Raw genomic sequence first — 24,242 nt, 5'->3', positions numbered from 1 at the left:
GTAACGCTTGACTTTAAATTTCAGTGCCAGCACTGATACGACTTTGCACTTTCACAGCACACAGAAAATTGCAAACTTCTGGATGTCGCTCAAAAAAACCCAAAACTTGCTGTCTTGTTCATTCTGATTACAGAGCGTTTATTAATATATCATGGTTAATACTGCTATAGCCTAAAGCGCTTGGCCCACTGAGAGTGTGGTGTGGCAGTGTACAGTTGGATGGTATAACGGTATGGCATGCTCCTCTGGATTGACAGGTGGGCCGGTGCAACAGGCCTCTGTGACTAGGGCGACTGGGGAGTGAATAAATTAGCCCCCAGGCTGCTTTCCTTTCCCTCTGTTTACTCCATTTCTCAACCACACAAAGCAGCGTGCCAGACAAACAAGCAGCTTAAAGCATAACACAACTGTTGCACCTGTCATTGCCGATATACACAAGGCATCAAACACATTTTCCCCACACACACACATCCATAAGCCTGCGAACCCTTACTCTACTGTAACATAAACACCAATTCACTCTTACAAACACACACATTTGCACACACACACAAACTCACAAAATTAGACATTGAGTTCTCAAGCACAAAACGACACCCACTCAGAATCATACATTTTCACACACCACAGGCTTTGACACTCATGCACACAGCTTTATGCATACTTACAGAAGAAATCACAACAGACCCCGATACAAAGGCATACCAAGAAAATGTTGAGAGCACGAGCACGCCAATACACACAAAGCTCATCATACTTGAGCGCTTATCAGTAATTCAAGACGCATATCAGTTACTGGTGTTTCTGCTGCTTTCTGCATGCTGAGTGTCTGGGTGACAAAGTGATGGCAGCAGAACCATTATTTGCTGTCTTTGAGCTGTGACAGATGACAGCACATCGCAGGGCAAGCAATTAAACCATAATTATAGACACATACACACATGTCCTCGCATAAAAAGTAAAGTTTCCCAATGTGTAATTTTGAAGAGCGTTTGCACACTGATACAAAAACATCGAACCCCCCCCTCCCACATAATTGCATACGTGCTCACAAACACGGCCACGCAAATGTGGATCTATTATTAGTGTGGCGTCGTGTGCGAATATGAGGCACAGCGGAAGAATGACACAGAGCAGTTTATAGAAGAATTCACAAGTAGTGTGTCCATAATGTATTCATGTGCTGTCACTGCGGACAGCAAGAAAAAAGAGTTACAGCGACGTGTGTCCTCCAAAGTCAGACACTGATGCAGCAAATTCATTTGGTGTTGTCACTCAAGCAAGCGGCCAAGGCAATGAAATGCTGGCATGACCCAATGAGAGGGTATTATAGGACTGAACATCTCCCCAAACACCCGTCGACCCCCTCGCCCCCTAAAACCCCTCCCAATTGGGGTGTCATCTGAAGTAGGGCAGGACCGCAGTTCACACGGGGCAATCAGGCCAGACAGTTTGTCTTAAATAAAGCCTTCAGATATAAAAGCAGAGCCACCACTGGCTACCTGTCTTGCCTCTGGAGGCCACCACTGCCCCTGGCCTGCCTGTTGCCCTGGCGACACCTCACTTACATTCATCCATCATGTCTGACAGGTGTCAAGCGCAGCAAGAGAGGAGCTAGTAAAATGCAAAGTCTGTGAAGGCAATACGGCAAGCAGACATGCAGCTATAAAGAGACTGAGAGAGAGGGGAAACTCTCTCATTAGACCATAATGATGTGTGAAGACAGTCCTAATCAGAGCGTGGCACCTTATTTATGTTGGCAATTTGCTGTTTTCCTGCCGTGATGCAAACGTGTTACTGTCAGAAGCTGCCACACATTTGTCTTTCTGTGGGATTGTTAGTCCCACTGTGAAGAGCGCACATGCATACACATTCACTTAGTGGCACACAGGAATGTGCACGTACATGGATAACTTGCCTGGCATTTTCGTAAAATAATACCCTGTTGTTTATGATTTCTTCCCTCCATCCAGCTCCCTTTTATCACGTCAGGCCAACTCTTTCAAGTAGAATTGTTCTATCTTTTTATGTAAGACTCATGTATCCTCTAATATTTCCTTCTCACCATTTGTTCGCACATACTCTATCATTGCTCCGGATGAGCATAACCTACTGTTGGATTTTGTGTAATTTTTTTTAGGCCTGGCTGTATTGAATGACTTGCTTTGCACTATTAAACAGTTGTTGACATGGATATCCACCTAGTGAAGCCACTTCTGGCTCACTGCTTCATTAGCGAGAATGTATCATTTTGTGTGTGTGTACTTCTGTTTGTGTGCATGTTTGCATATGTCTGTTCATATGGATGCCTGGGGCAGGTGATTCAGCCTGGGGCACAACAGCATAAATAGAGCTCACACTGCAGCCAATCAGGCAGTACTATACAACCCCATCCATGGAGGGAACACAAAATCCATACTCAATAGAGATTCATGGACCATGCAAAATTCAAACTACCCTGGCCATTGACAGCATCCATGATGACTATTGATCAACCAACGATTTCTGGCTCTATACAGATGTGATTAGATGACTTAGGGCTGAAAAGTGCCACTTCCAGTTTGGAGGATGAGCTCATTTTCGACTGATACCGTAATGCTCTGCATTTCACCTGCTTTCTTTACAGTCAGCCTCCCCGCTCTGCTCTCTCCCAATCGTTCAGTGGGAATCAAATTATCTATAGTGTCTGGTAAGGTGGCACTATGCCCAGAATGCCCATAATGCACAGTAGATGCCTGTAAAGAAATGAGAGAGGGAAAATGCAGAGCTCTGGTATGGCACTGGCACTATGGCAGTGGTTTTTTATCCCTGCTATGTTTTCTTTATTAGGTTTTTCTTCTTTATACGCCTTTAAATAAGCCACAACTTGTAAAGATGTAACGGTATAATTCTTCAGTGCATCTGAAGACCTTAGCAACGGCTGATGAGACATTATACATAATAAATCAAAAGAGGCTTAGATTTATCTCTCCAGTCTTCTCCACTAGACCAGCTGCTGCTTCTAAATCAGTCAAAACTGAGCGAACTACAAAATGAATTGGCAGACTGCGCCTGAGCTGAGGAGAAAAATGGAAAACAAACCTAAATTCCTCAACAAAGCAAAACAAATGATGCTCTGGAAAAATGTTATGGAAATGACTCTCTAAAAATAGCATACTCATTGTAAAATAAACACAAACAGTTGATAAACAGGCCCCGAAGAGGAGAATTAATTAGCCACGCTGGACGTGTAAACACAGCTATACATCAAGTTCAAGAGAAAAACAATAACAGGACTGAGGCAGTTAGAGAGAAACCCCTGACCACTTGCAACACTGAATACCTTTACTCTGTCTAGCTTCATTCCTGAGGCTGAGGAAAACTAGAAATTCAAGACCAAACCGAGGAAAGACATTTTCCGGAGAAAAACCTTGGCAGTGAAGTTGGAATACAAGAATTACATATCGAGTTGGGGGAGAAATAATAGTAGGATCAGAGACGGGAAGAAGAATACAGAGGTAAAAAGACAGACGAGAGGATATAGGATTTATAGATACGTTTCCGCACATGCGAGAGGAAGCTCACGCTCATGCCCATGCACGTCTGTCTCCCTGACTGAAGACACTGTGTCTGTTGATGCTAATGCTAGCCAGCTGGGCTCACAGCCAAAGGTATTAAGTGGAATCGAATTCCACCAAACTAGCTTTAATCAGCAGGTTTTTAAGGTTAGAATTACTTTCCCTCTCCTCCAGCCTGCTGGCCAAGGTTAAAGCAGAGACAGGCAGGGGCTGGGCTCAGCTAATGGGATGGAGGGGTGGCATGGGCCCTACGGCATGCCACCACATTCCAACACACAAAGACACAAGTATATCAAGTTACACCTGCACTGCCCGTACAGGAGGCAAAATACAGTTTTTCCCAGTTGCGTTCTACGTACAGTTATAAAGAAAATGCAGCTTGTGTTAGTGGAACACATTCAGTCCAGCCTTAAAAATGCAGCCAAAGGAAATATTTCTTATAGAATCATCAAGGGAAATTCTTTATAACAGAGGTAGCTAAGTAAATAAAATCTACAGTAAAAGACTCACATTCATGCTTGTGTTTAAATAGGTAGTTGTTGGTTTTGCCTTTTAGATGGTAAGTGCCTTGACATATCAATATAAAGAGAAAGGGGGGATGTAGTAAATGCCCATGACTTAACTCTTTAGGTCTGCACTTACTGTGGCATTTCAGTTGACACGGTCATGCTGCAGATGGAGGAACATACATATAAACACATCAAATAAACAAACCCTGATCAGTTTTGTTACTGTAGCTATATATTTTCTGATTGCAGCACTGGATAAAGGCCAATTCACTTAAAGTAAGCCAAACAGAAATGCTGAAAACCTTTTCACAAAAAGAGGTGAAATGACTGGACAAGTGGATATACTGGGCAGTTTTTTTTTTTTTTTTTACATTTCACAAAGAGCCAACTGACGTCTTGCCTTGACCTCAGCCTACGACAGCAGTCAAGTCATTGATGGCTGTCAACAAAAGAAAGCTCTATAAACCTTGCAGCTCTTCTGTCAGATTCTCAAAAGTCAAACTGTGTTTCTATAGTAGCCACAATATAAGAAGAAGCCTACATATGCAAGGGTAACAAACTTTCTCTGTCCACTTTTCTCTCCACGGTTTTTTTTTTCATATCTTTTCGCTCCCTTAGGCTGACTTTTCTCCAGAAAGAGGCCTTACTTTGGAGATCTATTACATATTAAATTATAACTGTACCTCAAGTAATGTCTTTGTTTTTGAAGTGCTAATGGTCTGTCCTCAAAATCTCTGTTTGAACCCAGAACATCTTAACAAAGCAAAATAGCTTTAGTTAGAAGTCTGCGTGAGGTTAGCAAATTATACAAACGTGGGGGATGGCAGGTTACAAATGGATACTAAGTATATGTGTAAAAGGTGAAAAGGTAAATGGAAACTGGTCATTATCTCAAGACACCACTTTCTTATCACTCTAACCTTTGAGCTGACCTCGAGATTGCCGGTGTTGAATAGAAATGAAAAAACGTCACAAAGCAAAAAGACTAATGAGGAACTGTTTGCATTACATGCCTGGCCCTTTCAATGATGACAGACACTTCATTCCATTAAAACTGGAGTAATGCATACAGCAGCCAGGTTATCAAGCCACAGCTTAAAGACACGAGGTTGGAGGTCACGTTTTAGCTGTCATTTTTAGTGGGTAGGAAACAGCTGAGTCTAAGAAGGCTTTCCCGTACCCTGTCTCTCAATTGCGCTTAGTCAAACACAAATGCATGTGCTGGAGACTGGCCAAAGAGATATTAAGCCAGAACATGAATATATATTCACATATACTTTGAGGGAAAAGCTGAAGAAGATTACAGGTAAAGATTTAGCTGCAGTAAGCATACAAGCAAAACAGATCTCAAATTCAACAATGTCCTTAAAAGCTGACATGTCCTTATTTAAATAACAAATTAATGGCAGAATCACAGTATGAGACTGATGCCTCTTATTAAGCATAGATGGCATTGTTTGAATCTCTGTGACCGTCTATTAACCTTCGCTTATGTTAGCTGAGGTAAGGATAAAAGTACCACAGCATAGAAAAGGGGACTGTGTCCTCTGCATTAATAAGAGCAAACATCCAACCCACTGTTTGCCCCTAAATGCACACACAATGGAGACCTGCTGAAGATGACATCACAGACCTCTGATTCCCTGCTGTGGGTTATGCCAGCCAGACATGCTGCCTGATTGTAAGAGAGAGCCCAGATTTGTAATGCTGCACACTTCTGTTAGGGCTGATTAGCAGAGGCTCACGCCTTCTCCCCCTGCTGTGATCTATAGGCACTCAAAATTTCTAATATCTCCGGTGTGAGCAAGGAAGAGCTGAGACAGACTGTAAATCACGAGTCCTACTGACTGAAGGAGAAAAAAGGGGATAGATGAATGGAGAGAAAGACAGAGAGCGTGAGTGACAGAGAAAAATATTCAGCGTGTATGAAAACATGAAGGGGGTAGAGAGGAATGGAGAAAATTATTAAGGGAATGAGGTGAGAGGAGAGAGACTAGTGCACATGTAGGGGAGAGAGGAGCACAGATCAAGGAGGCATGAGAGAGTTAGGGAGGAGAGAAGAAAGGAGAGAAGAGGAGATATGATTACCAAGGAAACAGCAAGAAAAAATCTTTTTGCCGGGGAGAAAGAGACAGAGTGTGTGGAGTAGACAAAGAGGAGAAAGAGCATGGGGGGAAGAAAGGGAGTGGGAGGACAGAGAGAGACACCGAGAGAGAGACAGAGAGAGGAGAGGATAGAATGAATGCTAACAGGGAGCCCAAACCCAGTACTGAGGCTTTATCCTTCACAGGCGGAGGAGCAACAATCGCAAACACATTTTCTCTCGCCCTGGCCCTAAGAGAGATAAAAAAGCAATTTGTATTCTATTCCTATTCAGCGTCGCTTGGCCTGTTTCTCTGCCTGCATATTTGTAAACACAGCTTTGTCAGAGCAGCTTAATCTTCCCAACACAAACACAGACTACAGGAAGGAGGGGCGAGAAAGGGTGAGTAGGGATGGGGGGGGGGGGGGGGGGGGGGGGTCGGGGGGGGTAAAGGACGAGAAGGAAGGAAAGTTGGGGGGTAAGAGGGTGAGGATGGAAGGAGAGGTTTGTGGAGCAGCACAGGGTCGCAGGAGGGCATCGAGAATCAGAACTCGTTTCTGTCTCTGATGCCACAGGATGTCCTCGTGTCAAACTCTGGAAGTCCCACTGTGTCACATACAAACACACACATATATGTACACACACCGCTGGCTGAACTGCTCACCCCTTGTCATCATCTCTACTGGCCTAAAGTCCAGCAGGCTGGACAAATGACAGAGGCAAAAGAACAAGCAAATCAGTCGACATCAAACGACGCTGGTGTAACAGATGGAACGGACGGGCCCGTGTGCTTCCTTAACTGTCACCAGACTCCTATTTAGTGCTTAAGCTGCACATTTTGCCTGACATGGAGCATACAGGCATGCACCTCCAGCTTTCAGGGAGACAAAAGGTTCTGCAAGGGCCAAGCCACAGCTGTTTCTCACGTGGAAAGAGGAACATGCCAATGCAACCAATTATATATTAAAGCGCAGAGACTGAGATGGGGTTAGCTAGAGGGAGGAAGTGAGGGGACTTGGAAGTGGCGATCGTCTGTGTGCACACTGGTTTACGGAGGCGTGAAATTAGGCAGAGTGACACCTGCCAATATGCACTGCATTAAAGCGCACTAGGCTCACCAGGGTTTTTTGTTGTTTTTTTTGGCCTTCCATATCACTCAGTAGGTCTCTTTCATTCTCCCTCATTTTGTTCCACCATACTTTGACAAGTTTTTATTATGGCCCACAGTGCCCAATTAAAGATTGATAGCTGCCCCCTCCATTCCCTACACTCTGGGTAAGATGGTGGTCTACTTCAGAGCATAGAAACCACCTTCATCAGCTTCTGTGTGCTTCTTTTACAACTATAGTCTCTTCACCCCTCTTTAGTCCCTGCAGAAGGCAGCACACCTAATTTGGACAGCCAGACTCAACAGCAGGATTAAAAGGATCGAGAACAAAGACAGTAATGACATCGATCATTGAGGTGCTATAAAACCAGCAGCAATCTTGTTCTGACTGTATAGGCTGCCTCCTATGTTATATCCGCTGCGTTAGATCCCCTGGAATTGTAATAATAAACCAACAAACTGAATTTAAAATGATAATAATAACACTTGACATGAAGTTGTTTCTCTGCTAATGCAAATACCCTTGAGTTTGGCACTTTCAGGTTTAAATAAAGGTCAACAGCATCATACTGAAAACAAAAGTATATTATAGAGCCATCAGCTAAAAGATAACCATACTGACATTGTGAGGCACATTTAACACTGACAAAACATTCCATTTATTTTGTGTAATAGTAATCGGTGAGTAATTGATCTAATAGGCAATTTTTTTTACTTTGCCAGTGATCATAAATGTGACTGTGTGTGTGTTGGGAGAGCTCAGATTCAGAGAAATGAGGACTGCAACAACAGACAGATAGACAGGCAAAGAAAGACAGGGAGAGCTGCAGATTCACAGCAGGCAGATGGAAGGGCCTGCGAGCCCCAAGGCAGCCCTGTGATGAAGACAGTGGGGAATGCAATGGAAGGGGTCCATATTATGTGTGGCTGGTGAGTGGGGGAGCTGGTTGGTTAAGGGGGTGAGGTAAGGCAGACAAGAGAGAGTGCGTAAGAGAATGAGAGCGAAGGAAAAAATCAGCCAGTGAGCCAAAATGAGGGAAAGGAAAGCAAATGAAAAGTGACATTTTAATTCAGAGGGCTTCTTCTGCCTGAGTTATTATGAGATGTTTGTAAGCTGGCTTGTTCATGCATCTCCCCTGGCCTTGTGCCTGGCTCCTTCTCAGTGAGGAGACCTGTGGCGCTAACCTGTCTTTATCAGAGCTGCACAGCAGGGGACAGCACTCTGCCACCATCTCTCCTTTGATCCTCCCACTTCTAGCATGGCTCCCTGACTTCCTCCCCCTTTTCCTCCCTCCTTTATTCACTCCTCCACCATTGCTCATATGCAAAATGTCTTTCTGCGGAGCGAAGGCCCTTTGATATGGCCAAAGGCATCCGTATTCCCTCCGCTTTTAATTATCTGAAATTCTAATCTGGGCATCAATGGTTAACTTTGGCTTCATGCAAACTCTTGGAAACACTCTGGACAAAACTAAAAAGTGAAGAAATCTGAAATAGTGGCAGGGCCAGAATGAGAGTCCCACTGTAACAATTATGTTGAGAAAAAAATATGACTGAGACTGAAATGATTTGACATTCTGGCTGGGTGAAGCTTAGTGTCTGAAGATAGAAGCCTGACCAGGGTATGTGATTTCAACTGTAGGAGAAGAAAGGCCATGAGGGCTGTATTGGGCTGGGGCAGCAGCTAGGGAGCAGACAGATAAAAGAGACAGACAGATAAAGGAGGCAGACAAATAGAGGAAGGGAATTATAGGTACACTCAGATGGGCTAAAACGTAACTGAAATACCAGACAGGTACAACCTGGCAGCCAAAACAGACAAGGATGGAGGAGGGGGTCTGAATGTAGCAAATTCAATCAGGTAGAGAGATGTGTGCACACATATACAAATACAAGTACAACCAGCCAGACAAGAACATGGATAGATGCATTGTATGAATACAAAAAGGGGGTGTGATGTGAAATGTAACAGTAAAACAGAAAGGGAAAAGGACCCTGAGCAAAGTCAAAGTGAAAACGAGAGAGAGAGAGAGACAGAGACAGACACGGGGATGGTGGTGGGGGTGGTGGTGGTGGTAAGTTGGAGTGCCGACAGGTCTCCAGAGGTTGTAATATATAGCAGCGTTTCAATCTCTCAACAGCAACTACAGCCCTCCTTTTTCATATCCTTCCACAGTCTGAGGACGGAGAGACACTTCTGTCCTTCTGAGCCAAATCGGCATTGAGGATGATATAATGTGGACATTTTTTGACATTATATCCTAAAATCTGGACGGTTATTTGTGGCAGGATGTGTTCTCCGTTCCCATTCTATCCTGAAATCTCAAGGTTACTAATACTAAAGGATGGATATAAAATGCCAACGTCAAACACGTTTCTATGTTTGTCTTGTACTGTTTCCCCTCTCCCTGAAAGGTTCGAGACCAATGGTTGATTTATCTGCTGCATGCACCATTAATCCTGCAACCATGCATGCCTCTGCTGAATAATTGATCTTTGTGCTACTGTAACTAAATCCGTCAAAACAATGACATCCCACCTCCTTCTCTTTAACTCTCTCCTTCCTATTGCTTGGTAGCAGAGGTGGGGATGGAAAGGGTCAGGGCTAGATGGATCCATGTTGCATCACAGTAAAGAGTGGGAGGCTGTTGTTCAACCACCAGAGGGAGTTTCCCTCCTCTGTTATTATGTAAGTATCCAGAGAGGAAGCCCGGCCACTTGCCCAAATACACAAACAAAAAATATAGAGATGTTGTTGACAGGGTAGTTTGACAATGCCACCACCTCCACTAGAGTCCTGGCAGCCAAGTGAGTCAGGGCTGAGCGCAGCAATGACCTCCTAAGGTGATCGGCTCTCAACTCTCTGTCTAGACCTCAACAAACAGCTGCTCGGTCTGGAGCAGAAGGGAAACAATGACCCTTAATTTATGTCCACACCCTCCCTTCTTCCTCCCTCTGCCTGTCTCTTTGACTTGTTTTTGCATACTGCATTTAAAGTAATAAGTACAGTATCTCCTTGAATGCCACAGTGCTATAAATCAGAGGAAAATAGACCTGTCATCTTAGTAAACAATGCATGGGACCAGTTATCATTAAAAGCAAAAGAGTTCTAGAGGATGCCTGGCCATGCATACGGATGAGGATGGGACCAATCTACCAATCTCCTTGGCTCACCCTAAGTTTCTAGGCTGTCCTGTGAGTACACATACACATATGCACATGCTTACAGACACGCACATGAACAAATAGAAGAAGGGCATACAAAAACTGCTTTAGTTTCTTATTTTGAGATGTCTAATGTCATCTTTCTCAGCGAAAGAAGGCTATTATTTCAGAACAATTTGGAAAAGGTTTCGGGACACAACAGAATATAGATTTGTGTTTACTGATTACCATATGTCAAAAAGGTTATTGAGGGAAAATAGCAAAAGGGCTGTTGCTGCACAATTTGAAAGAGAGGAGATTTTCCTTTTCAAAAACAAAAAGACTATTGTGTCTTTGTCTTAAAGTAAAACATAATGTACAGTTATGCTAAAGAATTGGATCCCAAAGGCACCGAAAGATGTTGATTTCCTCAGGCTTCCCAAATAACAGTTTGATTATGATATTTACGCTGTATAATGACTTCTTATGACAAATAGCGTACGATCACAGAGTCATTCAATCATAACATGTTGGTCGAAGTGACATTACTAAGATTTAGGTCAGTGCTTGGAAAATGAGCTCCGGATTCGATTGCAGAGACGACATTGTTCAATGTCACAACAGTGCCATGAAAATTTAGGATCATTTGTTATGTAGTGCCATCAATGTTTATGACAGCCAATCCATCGTCAAGTAAGCTGTATGTCAACCTTTATGTCAGCTTTATGACACATGGATCGCATAAAATGTCATGGAATGCCATGTCTATGTTTCTAGACACCCGAGCCCACGCGATGGATACAATTCTCAAAGAGAAAATCACAAGCTTTAACACATGTTTGCAGAGCAGAGTTGATACCCTTCATGTTAATCAGGCACCAGCGTTTCTGTACCCCTGTGTAAGGTGGGCAGGAGAATGGCTCCCGGCAGCAATTTGTATGCAAAGCTGCATATCCTCCTTCCATAGCTGAGGCCCCTCAGGTGTAACTGAGTGGAGGTTCCTGGTGGCACTCTGCCCTCTCCTGCCTAAATGAGATTGGATTGGAGTCTCCCTCATCTCTGTGTGCACACATTCCCTTGCTCTTCCAAAAGGAAGCCCCGTCACAGACATTGTGGCGAGATACAGTGATCAGTAAGATACCCACAAAGAGGAATACTAAAAAACAGAGAATCTAGAATCAAGAGATTTGCACTAAAATTTACCCACCTGCTGATTTTACGAGCCTGAATGAATACAGGAGCCAGTGTTACAGATGAAGATTCATCTGGTTTCTTATGGCAGTGACCGTCTCCTTCTAGATGTATAAGTTACTCTAAAGACGGCACTGTTTGAAAGCCGTTGTTACACCGCATTAGCTCATTGAAAACATGGTGTATCCCTAAGTGATACTTGATGAGAATGAAGATGGCTATATATCTGTGTATACTGTACCTACAAACAGGCCTCCAGCAGTAGTTGTGCTTTACAGTAATAGACTTTGGTGAGTAAAGTGCTGCGCCTGCACTTTTAAAGTGGATAGAATTGCAGTGCTACAGAGTTCATAAAGGGGAATATGGGAGAAAAAGGGGAAAAAAATATGTGCAAAGTGGAATCTCTGTCTCAAGCCTTTTTTAAGCCTAACAGAGGTTGTTATCTGTCACATACACACCACAGACACACACAGACTTAATTAAAGTTCCTTTTCCATCTGATGTTCATGGTTGGGCTGTGTTGTCTGTCTCTGTCTTGTGATAAATTCATTCTGCCTGGCAGATATGAGCCAGTTGATCTGTGTATGTCAGCCTCTGTCTGCAGCTGGCATCCTTCAGATACACTTAGTGACAGAGGGGTCCAGAATGTCCTCTGTGGGATGCACGCAGGACTGTCACATTCCAATAGCTCCTCCCAACATAAACACCCCTCCTCTTTATGAAGGAGCCCCAGTGCTCCTGCCCTGTCTCATTATGTGGGCGAGATGTTTGGGGGTCTCTCTGTGCCATCCTGTCGTACTGTCAGCTAGCATAATGCCTCTCAGTGGGCGCCTAGCTACTGCAGCACACAATTTGTTTCTGTTTGTGTGCCTTTCAGTATGTGTGTCAGCATGGTCTTCTAATCCAAAGAATTCATTTCTCTACTGCTGAATTCTCCTCACATAGCTCAAAAAACAAGGGACAGACAGGGGTGGTCATTACAATGTAGAGGGTGTCCGCACTAATGCACGACTCAAATGTCACTCAATTTTCAACTGACGGGTATAAATACAATACCTAGATTTGTATATGTGTCTTTCCAATTTGTTCCCATTGCAGAGGGTAAAATTTAATTTAGTAGGGATATTTACACAACCAGATGACAATGGGGCATTGGGGAGTGCTAGTGAGAGTTGCCATCCAGCCTGCAGATTAATAAAAGCCTGCGCAAAGATCTGCGGGATGACAAACAGTGAGAACCAGACAGAACAAAACAAAAGCAAAACAATCAGCTTCTTGAAAAGGCTTAAATGACATTTAATATATTTACTGGCAAACATAAACATAAATTGACACTGGGAGGCTGAGAGGAGTGAATACAATATCTCTGATTGCTATTACTGGCATAAGCAATGACAGCGTGCACTAGATTGGAGTGGTATATTGAATTTCATGTTCTTTGAAATGGAGTCTGAAATGTGAGATTTGTCTTTTGCCTCTGAATCGCTCACCCCCCCCCCCCACCCTCATTCTCTCTCATTTGGAGACTGGCACATTCAGTTAACTAATGTGCAGTATATGGCAGCGCTACACTATTACCCCATTCTCCCAACTGCCTGTCGAAGGGATAGAACATCGGGTGTGATTTGGGGATGCTTTCTTCTTGTTTCTGTTTCACATCAGAAACATACCTGCTGGGAAGATTTTCTCTCTATAAATTTCCCCTATCTGCTGCTGAAATGCTATTCATCTCATTACGGTGATTGGGATCCTCATTACATTAGAAAGTGTGCACAAGCATGTGTGCGCATGTGTGTTTTCATGCATGTAAATAAAGACAAGAGATAATGAGCGTAGAGAAAGGGAGCAAGAGAGAGCGAGAGAAAAGGAGAGTGGCGAAGAGAATGAGGGAGGGAGGAGTGTGTTAATGAGTGTGAGATGTGCTGAGGTCGCTGTGTTTGTTCTGTAATAGTGTGTTGCCGCAGAGCACTGCCACCTCAGGTGGGTGATTAGCAGTAATTATATAATTACACAAAATGTGATAATAAACAGCACAGAGGGAATCAGCTCCATCATCTACTTTGCTACACCTCATATATATATATATATATATACACACATATACTAATTTTTTCATGTAAAAACAAGTAAATATAAAATCTGTTCTTGCTTGGTGACAAATCCACATCTTTTATTAACGCAAACTTTTGCACTAACACAGCAAGGTAGAGGCAAACCTATTCACACCCAGATAATTCCAACCTGATACAAAAAGTAATGGAACACTCACACTTGTCCTCCACTCACACCTGTGAGTAAAAACCGATTTGCTCCCTGACACACAGTAACGGCCAATAAAACAAGTGCTGACTCGTTCCCAAAGGCAGCCGAGGGGAGCGGAGGGACAAATGAACACAAACTGGGAGTAAAAAGCTGTTCCCAGGAGGATTTTGCCTTTTCTGTAGTCCTCATGCTCCTTCCTGCTTGAGTGAGAAACACTATCTGAAAGAGCACACCATTGTCCACCTCATCTTTGGGCCCCTCAATACCACTGGGGTGGTGAGGAGTGTTGATTGGATAGTAGAGGCCTTATCTTTAGCTCCACTAAGAGTAAAAGCATAATGTACGTGCATGTGCATGAATGCATGTGACCTTGAGCAGAAATACGTGGTTTAACATGTGGCCAATGGCCAAAGAGCCCAACACACAAGAATTATGACACTCACAGTGAGGGTACAGGTGGAAAACAACTGGAAAAAATGGGGGAGGAGTAAAGAGGATGTAGGGAGAAGAGGGCATGTCAGGATCTCAAGGAATGATGGAGGATGGGGAGTGAGAGAACAGCATGGGGTGGAGGCAAGGGATAATTACTGCTAATAAAGCCTAATGGAATTCAGGCCTCACGTCAGGTGCAAGATGATCTGATTACTGCTGGGCGGCTGAGGGAAATTGGGAACTGATCCGTTAATCCCACCGTCCCCTTTTTGTATTTCATTTGATGGGAAGTATGTGTGTGTCCACAATTTTGAAAAAGTATGCAAAGTTAGTTTAACCGTGCTCAGCAAGCACAGTAATTTAAATATTTCACATCTATAGTTTCCGTGCCTATATTTCAATACGGGACATTGCAAATCATATTAGATTCCATATTAGATTTCATCTTATTATACTGGCATGTGTGTGCTGCTGACTTTTCGGAAGAGTGAATCACAAGGTGTGTTTTATGACTCACTGTGGCCTAGTGTTTTTAATTCAGAGCGTAGGCTATTATAACCCGTATTTGAGTTTGTGCATGTAAGTCCAAATGCTGGTTGAACTTTTCAACTGCCTCTCCTTCTCCAAGCCTCCTGCTGATGGCTGCTGACCTTGGCTGAATATCACAGTCTGGCAGCACAAAGGTCACTGAAAAATGCCACCTTTTCACAATAATAGTGTGGTCCAGAGTATATGTTGCATGTCCACTAGAGTCTGAGCGACAAAGATAGAAAGAAATAGAAAAAAAATTTCTATGTTTGAGTAATACTATATGAGGTGTGATATAACTGTGTCTTATATGCAATTCATTAGGAGCCTGTGTTGGCATCCCAGGAATTTTATGAGTTAGGAGATGCAGTATGATTGTTTTGAGGCACACATATTCATATCTAAATCATGTGTAGCACCATTGACTCTACAAGTAGGCAGATGTGAGGAGAGCTTCTCATATCACATACACTGGTAACAATCTCATTCTCATCTGCAGGAGACCATCTACAGTCTGCCTCAACTTCTGTGATGTTTCCTGTTCCCGTCTGGCTTCAGCTTGGCTGCTGCAGTGAAACTGTTTCAGTATAGTGAGCTCAGAAAGAAGCAGGCGTCATTAGCCTGGGTGGAGATGCCTTTCTTAGCCTTTCTCTATCTCTCCATAGCACCTGCTCTGTCTCCAGATGAGATCAGGAAGGTGGGGCAGTGGAGGGCAAAGGAAGGGTGCAGCACAGGCATGCTTGAAGCGGGAAGAGAGGCAGATGGGGGTGCAGACGAGAGATGGGAAGGAAGAAGGCTGTGCACAGAAGATATCAGCCCATGCCTTTAACCAGACTCGAGGCACTCGTTATCAAGGTTTGATTTCTTGCTATGCTGCTCCAGATACTTTGCTCATTGTAATGGCTGTTGGGTGTGAACATGGACGTGGCAGCTGCAAGTCAAAAGGATTAGCCATTTAAAGAAGGAAAGACGTTTATTTTCAAGTGCTGGGCTTTTAGCATTTTTATCAAAATGAACATCCAAGGCAACAGGAAAATAGTACTCCCCGAGGGAAACTATTCTGCGCATTAAAAAAAAAGATATCTGCAGCATGAGCAAATGGAAATAAAAAGTGACTTGATGGCCTTCCCAATATGAAAAGCTATGATCAGTAAATCTCAACATTTTAACAGGACTGACAAAACTAGGGGAAAAAACACCATCAAGTCCTTTTCTTTAACCAGATCTGGTCACCGTTCAGCATTTACAAAACTAATAACGTTTCAGCAGGAAGATAAAAGACCAACACGATGCTTACTGTACATAATAGCATAGTGACCTTGTGTTTTATGGAAGAAAACCTTCACATCAGATAGCAAAGGTGAGAATGATCTTAACTCTGCTTTTTTCTTAATTTTACTCTGAGTGAAAAAGACAACGGTGACCTGTTGCATGATCTAAAGTTTAAGCTGGGTGATAATATAATTTAGCACTACGACATTATTGCTTGTAGAAAAATTTGCTGAATTGGAACGGAAACTGAGAGGCGTTTCACAGTCTCTTACTGGCAACACCTTAAGTCCCTATACAGCTGGTCAAGGTCTGTTTGCCTGTGCTATCTAAGTCCTTTATATAGGTTCACAAAGTTTGTAAAAAGGTTTTTATTGCAGGCCAATCTAAGGCCTTGTTGTGTTTTTACAGAGCATCATCTCTGCTTGTTGTGTGAGGGTGGGATAACATATTGGATGTTTATTAGACCTGGAGTCAATGCCCGGGCCAGAGCGCTGCTATAAAACTGCCCTCTATAGCTGGCCAGTAGAGGCAGCGAACTGCTTTGCTAGCCTGTTCAGGCCAGATGCCACTGGGCTGCTAGGAGCACTTCTGTCCCCTAATGACCATTACCACCAGGTTGTTCTGGAAAGGTGTAGGAGTCATGCACACAGAGGGGGTGTCTGTGTTGTTTACTGTAATATGTGAGCTCTACCAGTATATACAGATAGCAATGAATGATTATACCATATAGTACATAAACATCTGTGCATGCCATGCATTAGCAAGGACACAGAAGTATATTGGCTGTTTGCCAGCTCCAAATTCAGAAGCAACTGACTACAACAAATACAGTGCTTGGCAGGGTAGGCAGTGCATAATTGTGGGATTTTCTCCCCTGTCTATTTTGGACTTCTTTAATTTTTAAATGGGAAGTAGAGCACTAACCAGAAGCACTTTAGAGACCTCGGCAGCTGCGTGAGAGAGGAGACTAGCTGAAACACTCACAGACACAATCATGCACACATGTCACGTCAAGACCTGGGGAGTCAGGTGAAATGCTGGGTGCTTAGGACCTGATGGACGCAGCTAGTCCCTTTCTCATCGATCTCTTCCTCAGACCATTTAGCACCTCTGTTACTCAGGGGTCTGTAGCCACAGATGTGTCTGTGTGGTCCTACAGCACCAGTTTCACCCTGCCATGTTTAGTGGGAGGATCATGAAAGACAAAATATTAGTCTGCATTTGGGCAGTGTCTAAAGGCACTTTCAGGGAATCGTGGCAATGTTATGGAGCCAAAGGGAACCAGCCCCATCTTTATTGCTCTTTAATCAGAGCATTGCAGGCTGGGTAAAGATCAATGATCTTTGAGTGTTAGCATTGACTGGGGCCTACAGCTCCCAATCAAGGGGCCCTCTCCCACCTAATGTTACATTTAATGAGCCAATTAGTCCACAATGGCATGGCCAGCATCTTAAACTGTTGTTTACTCTGCATTCATTATTAATATCTCATAGTTAGGTATGAATAAAATTAAAAGGAGCAGTGAGACCATTAGCTCCCCATGGTGGATGCTTATTAAGATAGGCTGCTTTGTTATCTGAGCAAGGGGTGGGGTGGTAATTGTTCGTGGTGGGCAGGATATGCTGGTTCAGTAACAAGAGTGGTGTGATTTATACAACCTTGGAGATGTTGTTGCATGCGTGTATGAGAGATGGAGTGGTGTAGTTTGCTCCAATGCCTGTGAGAGAACAGTCTGCATTCAGTGGTGTCAGATGCTGCTTTAGCTGCCTCATAAACACTCTGTTCTTGCCCTCCACTCCTCACACGCTCTTCATCTTCTTTTATCCCTGCCTCCCACTTTCTCCGATACCTCTGGGTGGGGGCATGCAGATTAGCTTTATCTCCCCTTTCTGTCATTCTGTTCCACCGGTATACTGGTTTATTTTCCTATTAATTTGACAATTTATGTTCATGCAGAGTGGGAGCGAAACACTATATGGTCATGCTAGGATGTTTTGGATACCTGTTGCTATAAAAGTGAGAACTAATAATCATTCAGAACCACTGGAGGTGAGTCAAAATCAAGCACGTCTGAAAATGACTGAGCGTTGTTGTTTTGGAAAAGGCGGATGTGAGTACACGGGGACCAAGATCAAAGCTTGCTGGAGGTTTTCGCTTGTTTGGCTGTTCCTCATGACAAAGACAGAGTGAGAGTGTGTATATGGAGGCTGGAGCAGAAAAAAATAAATCAAAAAATCAATAAAACATTAAAATCGCTTCAGTCAACAGAGCAAGACGCAGCTGCATCCAGCAGCTCTTTTCCCTAGAAAGAATCTCCTTCTTCTGTTGATGGGACTGACTCCAAAGATTCAGCAGGCAAAAAAGCTCCTTTCAGAGGAAAGTCTATGCAATTTATTTGGTGGTGGACAATATTTAATATGGACAGAATATTAACGGCTTTTGGATAGGATATAAAGGTTACTTGCCTGAGGGCATGGTACTTATGAGCAATCAGTGTAATTTTTTTTAGAAATCATAAAATGAAATTATCAGCTAACCAATTTAGAACGCCTCTTGCTGTTCCCAAGGAAAATGACTTGACGGAACAGGTTAAAAGTGATAGTCATTGCATTTATATGGAAAAAACAAAGCAAAAACTTCTACCGGTCGTATTACAAAGACTGACAAATTGCAACATTTGTCTTAAAGTCTTCTTCAACCATTTCCCATTTCCCCATTCTCCTGTTCATCTATAGGCTCCAGTCAGAGCAACAGGGTAAGCCTTTTTGGTTCTACTGCTCCTTACCACTGAAGCAGTGCATAATAACTCATAGCCAACATTGTGCTGGAACACGGCAGCAATTGCTTTCAAGCTCCCACTTAAAATAGTCCTGGTGACAAGCCTGCTGCTTTAAATAAGCGCCTCAGCCTGTCTGGAGAGGCTCCTTAATCCCAGTGGTGAGAGACACTCCAACAGGAAGACACTGGGGTGAAAAAACACTCCTGCACCAGAGAGAGTGGAACAATTTACAGCAGGTAACTGTGGGAAGCAGGATTCACCGGCAGGGCGAGATAGAGGGAGAGGAAAAAAGAGCATGTGGGGGGTATCGAGAAGTGGAAAGGGAATTTACATGGATGGGAAATGAGACAGCTTACCTACAAATACCTCAGTGCCTGCACCCACAACCTCTTAAAATACATCCTTTAGGGGCTCCAGAGCACAAATTCTAATTCTAAAAATGAAGCTGGTGAAAATAAAAAGGGCTGAAGCGAGCAGCACAGAGCTCAGAAGATAGCATCAAGGCCCAAATGTCTTTGCTTTCAATCACTGTTCAGTTTCTTTTTCTGGACACTACTCGTGCACTCTGGCCTCTGTGTCTGTGCCAGGCTGTGCTGTGAGCCTCGCTCAGTTCCAGCTGGGTGACGTAATCTTGGACGAGACAGAAGTACAAGGGAGCTATGACGTCACCCAGGACCTCATAGAACCTCTCTTTCATCTCTAGATTACACACGCAAGCTCTCGTCTGAGAGCAGTGTGTCCATTACGCAAAGGGTAGATTTTGGCTTGTCCTCCTCACTATTTTTTCTTTTCCTCTCTTTCATTGCTTCCTTGTCCCACCCTCTAATTCTTTTCCACTCCCAGCTTTCGTCCGATTTCTCCCCCACTTTTCTCTGCCACCCTATCACTTCCTCCTCCCTCCTTCCCCTCCTCGCACTGCCACCCTCACTCCCTCTATACCTGAGGCTCTTGTTCTTTTATAGCAAATTGAACCTTTCACTCTGAAAGAAATAATTACTCTCTGGAGAGAAAGGGGACTGCCGTGGAATGCTGATATGACACACAATGTCACCTTGCCACTCAGGAGCTGCCTGCACACCCAGCTCCGAGAGAAGGGGGAGAATGGGAGGGAGAAAAAGAGCGGGTCAGGGTGCGGGAAGGGTGAGATGGGTTATAGAATAAAAGTAATAGAAAAGTAACAGAAAGAGAAAAGAAAAAGCTTGGGAGAAGGAAAGTAAGAGTGAGAGGAAACTGCGCTTGCATTGGTAAAAGAAAACAGGAGATGGAGGGAGTGAAAACACAAAAAGGACAGGCAAGGTATAGCAGGTAATAAGCTACGGAATGAGGGAGGGAGTGGCCGAAAAAAATATAATAGAGATGGAAATGAGAGCCCGACAGTGCTATGTGGAACTGTGCAGGAAAAGTAAGGGAAGAGGACAAGAGAGGATATGTGATAAGAAGGAGATAAGGTTAGGAACAAAAGTGGGAGAGAGAGTAAGGTGGTCTTTTAGGGTCAGAATAAGAGAGTGGGAGTGAGCAATAAAGAGGGAGATAGACAGGGTGTGTCAGCAAAGCCCTTACTGGGGTCACACCATGGATGGATCCATCTTCACTCACTGGCATTTGTGAGCTCGGGAGCAGTAGTAGCGAGAGCTGTGAGCCGGATCACTGCCATTTCCACTTATTACCCATCATGCCTTTCAGCAGAGTGGTCAAGCGGTCATGCTCTGGCCCCTGGGAAGTTAAAGAGCCCTCTGTGGGCTGAAGGGTAGAGGTGACAGAGCAGGAGGATGGGTAGACAGGATAGTGGGAAAAATAAAGGTTTTTGGAACCTGTAATACTGTCACAGAAACAAGTCGGGGTTACATGGTGGAGATTTAGGCTATGAAACCTTAGTGCTCAATTCAGATTTACTGCTTTTTTTTGTTTTTTACTTTGTTTTTGTTTTTTTGTCTGGTCATACTATTCCCATATGGCCCATATCAGATTCCAGGGTGTACAGATCACCGTCAACACAGTGCAGGTGAACAATAATTTTGCACATGTCGAGGAGCGTGTCAGGCTACATTTCACTGTGTGTTATACTTGTATAACTATGCATGTGACAAATAAAGAACCTTGAACCTAATACCATCATATGTATTCTGCTGTTGTACAGAAGTAAATACTGAAGCCACTGAAGTCAACATTAAGAGATTCATTGATTACAATTTCATGCTGACTTCTGTAGCGGGCACCCCATCTCCCTACGAACGAACCCAGGAGAAAGAGCTTGAACTGTTTTGATAACAGCAGAGGTTAATCTAGAATGATGCAGAAGTCAAATGAATTCTAGTTCCACTGTTTACACTAAGGTTGCATTACATAGAAACAGACCTGTATTTAAATAATGAAAAACACATTTTCCTCTATTTATTCATAGATCCAGTTCTTCTCAAAATCAATGTTGGTTTTCTCTTTGCTGCTTCATTTGTTGTATGCGCATAACTTTAGAATTTCATTCATTCTTCCTTTACAAAATTCACTCTGAATTAGGCCTCTCATCCAAACAAACTTGCCGCTGTAGGTTGGTTTGAATAAAGTTCATTTATAAATGCAAGCTGTAGAAATGAATTTATTCATGCATTGTCAATAAAATACATAGCTTTGACAGCCTTCTCCTTTAGCTTTCCTTGGCTTTAGGTTTTTTCTTCGCCTTGTGTATTGACCATGTGGGCCAGATTCATAAAACTGTGAGTATGCACAAAGACTGAATTGTGTATACACATTCTTTATATCAGATCTATAACGCTAAAGCCTGATATGCACTACCATTTTAATCCATGAATTGATATCTACATTCCCTAATTCACCATTTGCATATAAAATCTGTGTCTGCACCACAAGTTATTAGACATGGCAATTAAGGCAACATCAAAAACAAAGAGCAAATGGAAGTGAGACACTAACTGGGGAGGTGGAGCAACATTTTTTGATGGTCTGAAATTCTGGAATCATGAACAGAAGAAAAACTAGTGAAGGAAACTCTGCAAGTTCAAAAGACCCCGGCAGAGGTAAGAAAAAAAAAAGAAAAAGAAAAGACAAGAAAAAAAAAGCGATATTTTGAAAATACAAAGAAAGGCAAAAAAGCTCATCAGTTCAAATGAGGAAAGCAGACCATTTTCCATGGCTGTAGCTATTCATAGCACCCAACAAATTTAGTGCACACTAGATTGTGTATGTGTGTAAGTTGAAAACAAAAGCAAAAGAATGACTGTTTATACTTCAGACTGTGAGTGTGAGAAAGTGAAGTGATTACGCATTTCAAATAGTATAATTTCACAGAAATTAATTAGTCGCATTCCATTAACTACATTATATGTTTAGCTTACATATAAGGTATATATATCTGTATATATATTGAAAAAGTTGTATAGCTTCTATAAGTCTGTAGGGAGCTTTAAGTGTGATAAAAAAAAATCCTAATGACTAGACTGCATTTTCCAGTTTTCAAATAAACCATGACCAGATTAAAACTTGAAAAATGAAATGGTTGAACCAATATTCTCTTGAATATACTGCAGTATTAAACCTAAAACTAAATGAAAACTAAGTGCTACAGTAAAACTGGTTCCTAACATGGGCTGTATTTTACTTTTAAATGACACAGCACTCTAAGATCACATTTTCTGCATTTGATTTAGAGGCTGTATGTGGGTATCAAGGTACTGAAGCTTTGTTCACATAGCTGATGATGAAAACGGGGTGGGGGGATTTGCCTGGCACTGTAGGTTTGCTACATATGAATCGATTTTAGGTGAAAGAAGGAAAGAATTTTGTCGAGAACTGTGCAAAAGATTTATCCTGAAGCTTGACAACAAATGCAATCACATAGGCACAGTCATAAAGAATTATTTTCATTGATAAGAAGAAGAAGAAATTCTGCATAAGAAGCAAACGAGATAATGACAGCTGAAATCCACAGAAGAACTGGGGCAGGTTATGCTGGAACATTTATTTGATTTGAGTTTAATTTGGTTTGAATAAAGTTCATTTATAAATGCAAGCTGCGCATTATTTTTCCACCTCTAACTTTTGTTATGTGAATGCATACTGTATATACCTTCCACTTTGTGAAAGGAAAGCTATCTTTATATCTGCTCAGGTGCCTTGTGAATAATAGGCAACTATTACTCAAGGTCACAACTCATTTGTCAAGCTGGGAGTTAAAGAAATGGCTCACTGCACTAAGGCTAACATTCACTTTTATTCTGCTGATAAAATCCACATCAGCTTTATGAGTACACGCAGTTAAAAAATGGAGAATAACAGATACTGGTAAGACAGAGGTGTGTGGTGTGGGGAGTGGTGGACAGCACAGCATGGAAGAAAATAATTTGCAGGGAACAGAGAAAGGAAGATAAACAGGAGCTACACCTGGACCAAATTGGAAAAAAATCCATCAGCTTATTGCCTAGTTATGTTATAACAGAATGCCAAAGGTGGCATGAAGGAGTGGCTCTGAGGATAAATCATGTTCCCTCTGCTTCTATGACAGCTTTAGTCATAGTGATGTCCACAAAGGGCTGTGGCGATCAAACAGGAGCTGTGATGACTTCATCCAAATGTCACACACACACACAATACGACAAACACCCGTGTCTCTCTGGGTAGGCATTATTTGATCTTGGGAGACAGACTCATGACAGGCTGTAACATGACAACTTGTCTCATGTCCAAGACAGTGAATGACAAGATGCAGTTCGCAAACTATCTATAAAAAAATATAACACAGAATAGTAACAGATACAGAGGACACTGCAGCCATGTCATGCCTTACAGCTATATTATTAATCATAGGGGTTTGCAGTTTACTGTCATACAACTGTAAACTATTACTGTGCTCTGCAACTGTGTGCTTGCAGCCCCACAACCCCTGGTCTTAGGTTATTAAATCCTATAGCCCCCAGCATGCATCTCCAGCTAAGATGCTTCCAACCCTGGCCAAAGACTTTTATCTTCCTCCCCAGCACAGGCATGGCACCTCAGTGATGCTTTCAATTTTCTGCTCTGTGCTTCTGTGTTTTATGAGCCTGTGCAAAGGTTCCAGACTGACTGGCTGGGCTGACCTGGACTCCCTGCCCGTTGGTGCGTGTGTTGTGGTTAGGGTGACATCAAGGCCACTGGCCAACCAGGGACAGGGTCCCGTGGCATCTTCAGCCAACCACAAAACACCCTGACCCCCCATTCGCTGATACACAGTAAGGCATCATGTTTACACACGCTGGCAGCACATGCAGCGCTCTTGCATACAAAGACTAATCATAACACACTGTACCAGGCTGAGGTGACTGTTGCTTTTGTCCAAGATATTACTGCTTTTTATGAGATCCATCCTTTGCTCCGTACAAAAACTAGA

General features: G+C 42.9%; 1 protein-coding gene across 9 annotated transcripts in view; it reads right to left on the bottom strand.

Annotated features, from left to right (window-relative positions):
• The window catches only part of camta1a (calmodulin binding transcription activator 1a), a 283,929-nt gene that overhangs the window by 68,685 nt on the left and 191,002 nt on the right, over positions 1 to 24,242 (bottom strand). The window lies entirely within an intron of this gene.

This window comes from Maylandia zebra, linkage group LG20, assembly GCF_041146795.1.
Source record: "Maylandia zebra isolate NMK-2024a linkage group LG20, Mzebra_GT3a, whole genome shotgun sequence".
Classification (NCBI taxonomy): domain Eukaryota; kingdom Metazoa; phylum Chordata; class Actinopteri; order Cichliformes; family Cichlidae; genus Maylandia; species Maylandia zebra.
This window is presented reverse-complemented; position numbering and strand designations above follow the sequence as displayed.